The sequence below is a fragment of the Corapipo altera genome, unplaced genomic scaffold, assembly GCF_003945725.1.
Source record: "Corapipo altera isolate COAL_440 unplaced genomic scaffold, ASM394572v1 59247, whole genome shotgun sequence".
In the NCBI taxonomy this organism is placed as follows: domain Eukaryota; kingdom Metazoa; phylum Chordata; class Aves; order Passeriformes; family Pipridae; genus Corapipo; species Corapipo altera.
In genome coordinates this window covers 3,183-10,889 of record NW_020885636.1, presented here as the reverse complement: position 1 = coordinate 10,889, position 7,707 = coordinate 3,183, and the positions used below count along the sequence as shown (strand labels likewise).

The 7,707-nt window shown below is 53.5% G+C and overlaps 1 long non-coding RNA gene across 1 annotated transcript; it reads left to right on the top strand.

Annotated features, from left to right (window-relative positions):
- The first annotated feature begins 856 nt into the window (after window positions 1–856).
- LOC113940694 lies at window positions 857–2,188 on the top strand. Its single transcript, XR_003525513.1, has 4 exons — window positions 857–898; window positions 1,357–1,458; window positions 1,725–1,827; window positions 2,129–2,188. It is a non-coding gene; the product is annotated as an uncharacterized LOC113940694 (long non-coding RNA).
- The last annotated feature ends 5,519 nt before the right edge of the window (window positions 2,189–7,707 follow it).

Genomic DNA, 7,707 nt, shown 5'->3' with positions numbered 1-7,707 from the left:
CAGAATGACAACTTTGAAATCGATGAGGAGCTTCCAACCCTCCCAGCCTCCCAGGTGCTCGAAGGCCTCATCGTGCTGTGTGAGACACCTGAGCTGGTGAGCAGGGTGGCGTCAGGGACAGCCATGGTGGCATCCAGGGCTCTGGGGCTGTGGGTAAGGCAGTGGCTTGGTGTGGGCTGGAAGGCAGGTGTTGGGGGGACTGCTGCCAACTGCCCTGATGCCATGTTGGGGCCTGGTGGCTGCCTGAGGATCTTTCCAGGCATGGATCTTATCACAGAAAAGAAACTCTGTCCTTCATACAGGCAAGAAAACTGGAGTCCCTGGTGCCAAACATGATGGAGCTCCTGTGGGTTGGCAGAGAAGACCTCAAGACAAAGGTCATTACAATCCTGAAAAGACTGATAAATCAAAACCTAGAGAAGAAAAAGGCCAGCCCCACTGATGAGTATTTGGTGGAGAACCTGCCACACTTCTTTGACATGGTAAGGCTGATGTGGGAGTGTGAGCCCTGAGATGGGCACTGGGCAGTGAGAGCTGCCCCACAGCCCAGGCCTGGCAGCAGCTCTGGCAGCAGGCTCTGCTCCCCTGGGCTCTGGTGGCTTATGGGTTTGCAGCCCAGTGTAACGTGTCCCTGCTCTGGAATCTGAGCCCAGGGCACCTCCCTCAGCCACCATCCCCACCCCCTTTCACTGTGGGCAGGGGGCCACTGTTTCCAAAGCTCACCTTTCCTCCTTCCTCCCAGGAGAGCAGCAACATGCGAGAGGCCTTTATCTGCCTCTTCAGAGACCACCTGGGCTCAGCAGTTCTGAGGAACAACAAGCAATTGAAGAGGTCTCTGTGGAGTGCACTGGTCCCGCTGCTCATTCGCACAAGTGACCAGTCCCCGAGCGTGGCCAAGGTACACATTGGAAGGCTGAGCACTGGCAAAGAGAGAGGTGGGCTGGCCTGCCCTGTGGGGCCCAGGCAGCAGGGCAAGGGCTGCTGGCAGTGGGCAGCCATGGCCCAGCGCAAGGCGTGGGAAAGGTCCCTGCAGAGCCAGCGCCAGCAGGGATGGAGAAGCTGGCAGGGCCATTTCCAACAGCTGTCCTGGGGCTCCAGTAGGGCTCGTCAGCAGCCTGTGGCCACCAAAGCCTGAACAGGCACATCCCCACAGGCTTCTCTCCTGTCCCTGGCATGTGTCCAAGGCCAGGGCTTCCAGCCTCAGGCCCTGTCCTGCGGGGCTGTCCTCACACGTCCCCTAGACACTTTGGTGAGGGCACGTCCCAACTTCCTGAGGGCAGAATCTCCCCAACAAAAGAGCCAAGAGCTCTCCTTTGCCAGCCATGCTGCTACCTCACCCCTTCTGCTTCCATGCAGGCTGCCCAGGAAGCGCTCCTTGCTGCAGCAAAGCTGCTCAAGTGGAGGGAGCTGAAAGAGCTGGTGAAGAAGCAGCAGATGTGGAGGATTGGCGAGTGCTTGGTAAGGCCAAGTGCCAGGGTGCAGGCTGGGTGAGGTTTGCCCCGCAGGCAGAGCCTGCGGTGTGGGCCCAGAGCCCAGAGGCTGGAGCTGCAGCCCAGTGTGTGCCCTCCAAGAACAGAGCCCCAAGGGCTTCTCTGCAGGCCCCTCTCCCTTCCCTGCAGCCAGCAGGAGAGAGGGCTCTGGGCAACACTGAGTGCTGGCAGGAGGGACTGCTGCAGCCAGCGAAGGGGCTCTGTGCCATACCTGTGTCCTTGTGCTCTCTCCAGCTGGGGAAGGACAGGAGCAGGGCTGAAGAGTACCTGCGTCAGGGCCTGAGCTACCTCAAGGACCCTGAGCCCAGTGTGCGAGAGGCGGCCATCAGGTTCATCGGTGAGCCCCAGCCCCCGGGGTCCCTCTTTGGGCAAGCTGGCCCCAGTCCCTGCTCCTACAGCCACAGCCAGGCCCAGCCCTGGGGCTGCCCGAGCCTCGGCTGCCGCAGGCTGGGCCTGGGCCTCCCTCTGCCACCCCTGCCCACGTGGCTGGGCTTGGTGGGCACTGGGCTGAGTTCCACCCCCCTGTGCTCCTGGTGCTTCCTTGGCTCATTCCTGATGAGGGGGAGGAGGGCAGGGTCAGGGGCCATACTGCTGGGAGCCCGCTGGGGAGCAAGGGGCTGACGGAGCTTTGTGCCTAGGGGTGGCCACGCGGCACCTGAGGAACCGAAGCAAAGAGCAGCTGGATGAGATCTGCAGTGGTGAGTGGGGAACATGGATGGAGGGGATGTCTGGGGGTCTCTGCAGACACAGGGCTTCATCTCGGCTCCGTTTCTTTTGCTCACAGCCCTTCAGCCCTTGAAGACAGACAGCAATGTAGTCATCTCTTCCCTGGCAGAACAGACCATCGCCATCCTGGAGGCTTTAGGACCAACACCAAGCCCTCGATTCAGGCCAGAAGCACTGCTCTTCTGGCGCCGACGTTCACACCCATGAGGACCTTCCAACATTCCCAGCCTCCCAGGCGCTGTGTGAGACATCTGAGCTGGTGAGCAGAGTGGTGTCAGGGACAGCCATGGTGTCATCCAGGGCTCTGGGGCTGTGGGTGAGGTGATGGCTTGGCGTGGGCTGGGAGGCAGATGTTTCGGGGACTGCTGCCAAGTGCCTTGATGCCATGTTGTGGCCTGGTGGCTGCCTGGGGAGCTTTCCAGGCATAGATCTTATCACAAACCAGAAACTCTGTCCTTCATACTGGCAGGAAAACTGGAGCTCCTGATGCCACACAAGATGGAGCTCCTGTGGGTTGGCAGTGAAGACTCCTGGACAGAGGTTTTGATGGTCCCCTAAAACCTTATGTGTCCAAACCTGAAGAAGACAAAGGCCAGCCCAGCCACTGAGGATCTGGTGGAGAACCTCTCACGCTTCTTTGACATGGTAAGGTTGATGTGGGAGCGTGAGCCCTGAGATGGGCACTGGGCAGTGAGAGCTGCCCTGCACCCAGGCCTGTCAGCAGCTCTGGCAGCAGGCTCTGCTCCCCTGGGCTCTGGTGGCTTCTGGGCCTTGCAGGCCAGGGCAACTTGTCCCTGCTCTGGAATCTGAGCCCAGGGCATCTCCCTCAGCCACCATCCCCACCCCCTTCACTGTGGGCAGGGGGCCGCTGTTTCCAAAGCTCACCTTTCCTCCTTCCTCCCAGGAGAGCAGAGACATGCAGAATTTTTCCATCTGCCTCTTCAGAGACCACCTGGGCTCAGCAGTGCTGAGGAAGCAGAAGCAGTTGAAGACGTCTCTGCCAAGTTGTCGTGGTTTGACTGACCCTGTCTCCCTGGAGCTGGAAAATGGGCACCTGAGGAACTGAAGCACAGTGCAACTGGATGAGATCTGCAGTGGTGAGTGGGGAACATGGGCTGGAGGGATGTCTGGAGTTTCATCTTGGCTCTGTTTTTTTTCTTACAGCCTATCAGCCCTTGAAGGCAGACAGCAGTGAAGTCATCTCTTGCCTGGAAGAACAGACCATCTGCATCCTGGAGGCTTTAGGACCAACACCAAGCCCTCGATTCAGACCAGAAGCTCTTCAAGCACTGATGTCCACACCCATGAGGACCTTCCAACATTCCTAGGCTCCCAGGCGCTGTGTGAGACACCTGAGCTGGTGAGCAGGGTGGCGTCAGGGACAGCCATGGTGGCATCCAGGGCTCTGGGGCTGTGGGTAAGGCGGTGGCTTGGCGTGGGCTGGGAGGCAGATGTTGGGGGGACTGCTGCCAACTGCCCTGATGCCATGTTGGGGCCTGGTGGCTGCCTGGGGAGCTTTCCAGGCATAGATCTTATCACAGAAAAGAAACTCTCTCTTTCATACAGGCAGGAAAACTGGAATGCTGATACCTTCAAATCTTCAGCAAAAACCATCATTCAAACTATGAGCACTGCTCTTCTGTCACCACTGAGCCAGTTGTAGGTGGCTATGATTTAATAAAGCAGCAACAATGGGCCCAAATCCATGGTGTCCTTCAGATGCACTGCATCCTGAGTAGACTGCGTCCTGCTTGTCCTGTCCTGCTGCCTGCAGGACAACTTCCCCCTCGGCACAGCCCCAGCCCCAGCCTTGTTTGCGAAGTTGAGCCCTGCTTTCCCAAAAGGTCCTGGCCCCCACGCATCGCTTCTTTCACCCCCCCCAATGGGTTTGGTAGAAGCAGTTACAGATATCCCAAACCAGAAAATTTCCTTGTCCACAATGGTGCAAACAAGTAGCTAATAAGGGAGCTAAACTGGGTGGTGATGGGAGAGATTTTAGTTTGCTGTGGCTTTGCTTTCCCTCCCCCATATCCTGTAGGCAGGAAGATTCAAAGCAAGGGATGAGAGGGATTTGTTTGCTCTCCCCCCGTACCTGTAGAATACAAGACAATAAAGGGCGTTCTGTGGTCAGTTGTTGTGTCCAGTCAATTTGCAGCTCACCTGTGGATCTGAAGCATCCGCGGCCACCCCTGACAGGAACATTATTTGGTGTTTGGGGTAAAAAATAAATTAGTTGTGCGATCCGGCTGCCTGCAGGTACAATACATGATGGCATTGGGGTCCACGTCATTATCTTTATTTCCCCCTCAAAATCTGCATCTATCACTCCTGGCAACACAAAAAGGCCTTTTAAAGTGATAGATGATCTGCCAGTTAAGTAAGGTTGCTTTGCCGTGGCCCAGAGGGCCATGTGTAGCAGTCGGCAGCAGGGCAACTGTTGTATCCTGCAGTGTTACTTCTGCAGAGGTGGCCAGGTCCACTCCGGCACTGCCGGCTGTGCTTGCACACAGGCTGTGGCAGGTTCGCGAGGGGTCCAGGCAGGGGTTGGATTTATTGTCATAGCGCGTCCCCTTCCCATGCTCCGTTTGGAGTTTCCCTGAGGGGGAAGCGATAACCCATAGTGATCAAGCTTAGAGCAGCACTGATTTGCAAACTGATTCCCTTTGTGACAACGTGGACAGACACCCGGCACCACTCTCCTTTTGTTTATCCTGTCATTTGGGCAATTCCTGTGCAAGTGACCCAACTGGCCACAAGAAAAACATTGTTGAGTTTTTGTGGACATTGCTGCAAATGCTTCAACTATCAGAGATAAATCATACTGCCTTGAGCCAACATTCATGCGTGCATTTAGCATGTCATCCACTGTAGGATTTTTTAGGGGACGTAAAACCTTCTGACAGTCGGGGTTTGCATTTTCTATAGCAAGCTGTTTAAAAAGGCATTGGCGTGCAGCATCATTCTCTACTTGTTTTTCCAAAGCATCATTAAGACGATCTAAAAACTTCCTAAAGGGCTCATTTGCCTCTCGTTTGATATGGGTAAAGGGCATTCTCTGTGTGCCTGCGTCCAGGACGCTTTTAAGAGCGCATAGGGCTAGTTGCTTTATTTGCTGGAGCCCTGCAGCACATGTTCGTGCTTGTACTGCCTGAGAAGAATGCTCACCCTGCCCCAGCAAACACCTACAGTAACAGTTCACAAAGGGTTTCGTGTTCCTGCAACTGAATTTGCAATCGCCTGTTTTTCTGCTAATTGTTTCAGTCTGGCTTCTCACATTGTGTACTGCATATCAGTCATTATTAGACAAAATAGTGTTTTGAAATCGTGGGGGATGAACACTTGGCTATCACAGATGGATTCTATTAAATGGATGGTGTACAAAGCCCCCAAACCATGGTCTGTTACTGTTCACCTTACATCTTTAATAAGAGCATATGACAGACCCTCCCAGTGAGGGTCCTGGTCAGGCCAGACCAGGACTGGGAAAGCTTTTAAGACTGCCGTGTCCCCTGCTAGTCTCGCCTCCCCCCGCACTTGTCAGGCAAGTCAGGAGAGTGAAAGGTTAAATCTTTTTTCTTATCTGTGAGTTCTGGGTCCTCCTCGGAGTCATCTGACCGAGAAACTGGTGCTGTGGCAGCGGAACCACAGAAGAGAAGTCCACGTGAAAGTGGCGTGGAGGAGGAGGCCTTTGTTTCTGGCCACGCTGCGGGCTGTGCCTTAGGTGGCCGCAGCGATGCTGGCAATGAAGGCGGCTCTGGCGACACGAAAGGCAACACGGGAGATTGCGGTTGGGGTGGGTCATGGGGCAGGGGTGGCACACAAAATTTCAGCTCCTTCTGTGAGAGTGGCTCAGAATTAGTTGCCGTTTTTACACGGTTGTCTGCAGAGCTGGAGGGAGCTTGCAAAGCTTCGTAAACTGCTCTCCATGTTGTTAATAAAGAGGTTGCTATCTTATCTCCTAGCGTGGTGCTGTCCCAGAGTCTGACATCGATATCATCCCAAACTCTACAGTCATATGCTAAGTCACTGTTTAATGTGGGATTAGCTTTGGATGCCCACAAAAGGAGACATTCTAAATTTTCCTCCTGTACTGTTTTCTCATATTTTTTAAGGATTTCAGCAAAGGCTTGTGAGACTGCCTTATGCTTTTTCGTTAAAGGGGTTCCCATTTCATTCTCAGCTGCTTACCTTATCATCCAGCGTAAAGTAATTGAGAGCTCTCTTGTCGCTTCCTTTCAGTGCTTTTTCCTTCCTTGTGTTCAGCTGAGCTACACCACTGGAGAAACAGCTTAATTTCTTTCATACCCCAACATGGGGCACCATTTGTGGTGTATTGAGGCACGGACTCAGGGGGGTGAAGCTGAGACTAGTTTGTTGGAGTTGCAGCCCTCCTTTTATAACCCAACACCAACAGATAATCATACCTTATAAGGTAAACCCTGTGACTGCAGCATTTGACTGGCTGCCAGCTGTCATGGCAGTTCAAACGGCGGTGGCAGTGGAAACAGGAGTTGAAATGGCAGTTTTAGGAGTTGCAGCTCATCCCTTTAATGAGCTGCTCCATTCTCTACAAAGTTACAGTTTTTTTCTAGGCCCTAATTCCCACAGTGCTGTCCTTTGCATGTTGATAAACAAAGCAGTTGGCTTTTTCCCCTGGAGATTGAAAGTGTCACCTCCCCCCAGACTGGGGCAAGGAATTCCAACTCCATTCCTGAAGTTGGGACTGAAAGTGTCACCTCCCCCAGACTGGGGCCTGGAATTCCAACCACATTCCTGAACTTGGGCTTCACAGTTACCCATCAGTTTGGGGGAAAGGAAAAGAAAAAAAGGTGAAGAGATTATAGCAGCAAGGAAACTTGGGCTAAGTGTACCTTCATTTTCTCCAGCTGTTCTGGAGAAATAAATAAAAATAGTACGGGGGGGGGGGGGGGGGGAAAGCTCAAGCCAGGTATCAGTTTACTGAATTTTATCAGGGAATACTGAACAAGAACATGCCTGCAAACACACATCTGCACTAACTTCTCAAACTGTACAGTGCAAAACATGACCCCAAGGAGTCTGTACAAAACAGTGGGAATGGAATCAGAGAGGGGAAGGAAAAAATCATCAGCAGTGCCTGTCCCAGTCAAGGGGCATTACTGAGCAGCACCTACATTTCCATGGCTCTCTGGGCAGGTCATTTTTCCTGTGTGCCAAACAGCAAATCTTGGAGCTTCTTCCCACTGAAATACTAGAGACATTTCAGGGCATCTGAACAGCCAGATTCTTAAAGCACAACGACCTCAAGGCAAGGGAAGAAGTGAGATTCAGTGGCACTTGGCAGAGGTTGCCCAGTGCATTGTGTCAAATGGGTATTTACCAGAAGGAGCAACAAGCTCAAGCCATCAGGGAAAGAGCCAGATGATGAAAGGGTGTTAGCTGCTGAGAATTTCTTTGGGAAGAAGTAGACTGTTAACTGGAGATAGAAATTTGCAATATACCATGGAACCTT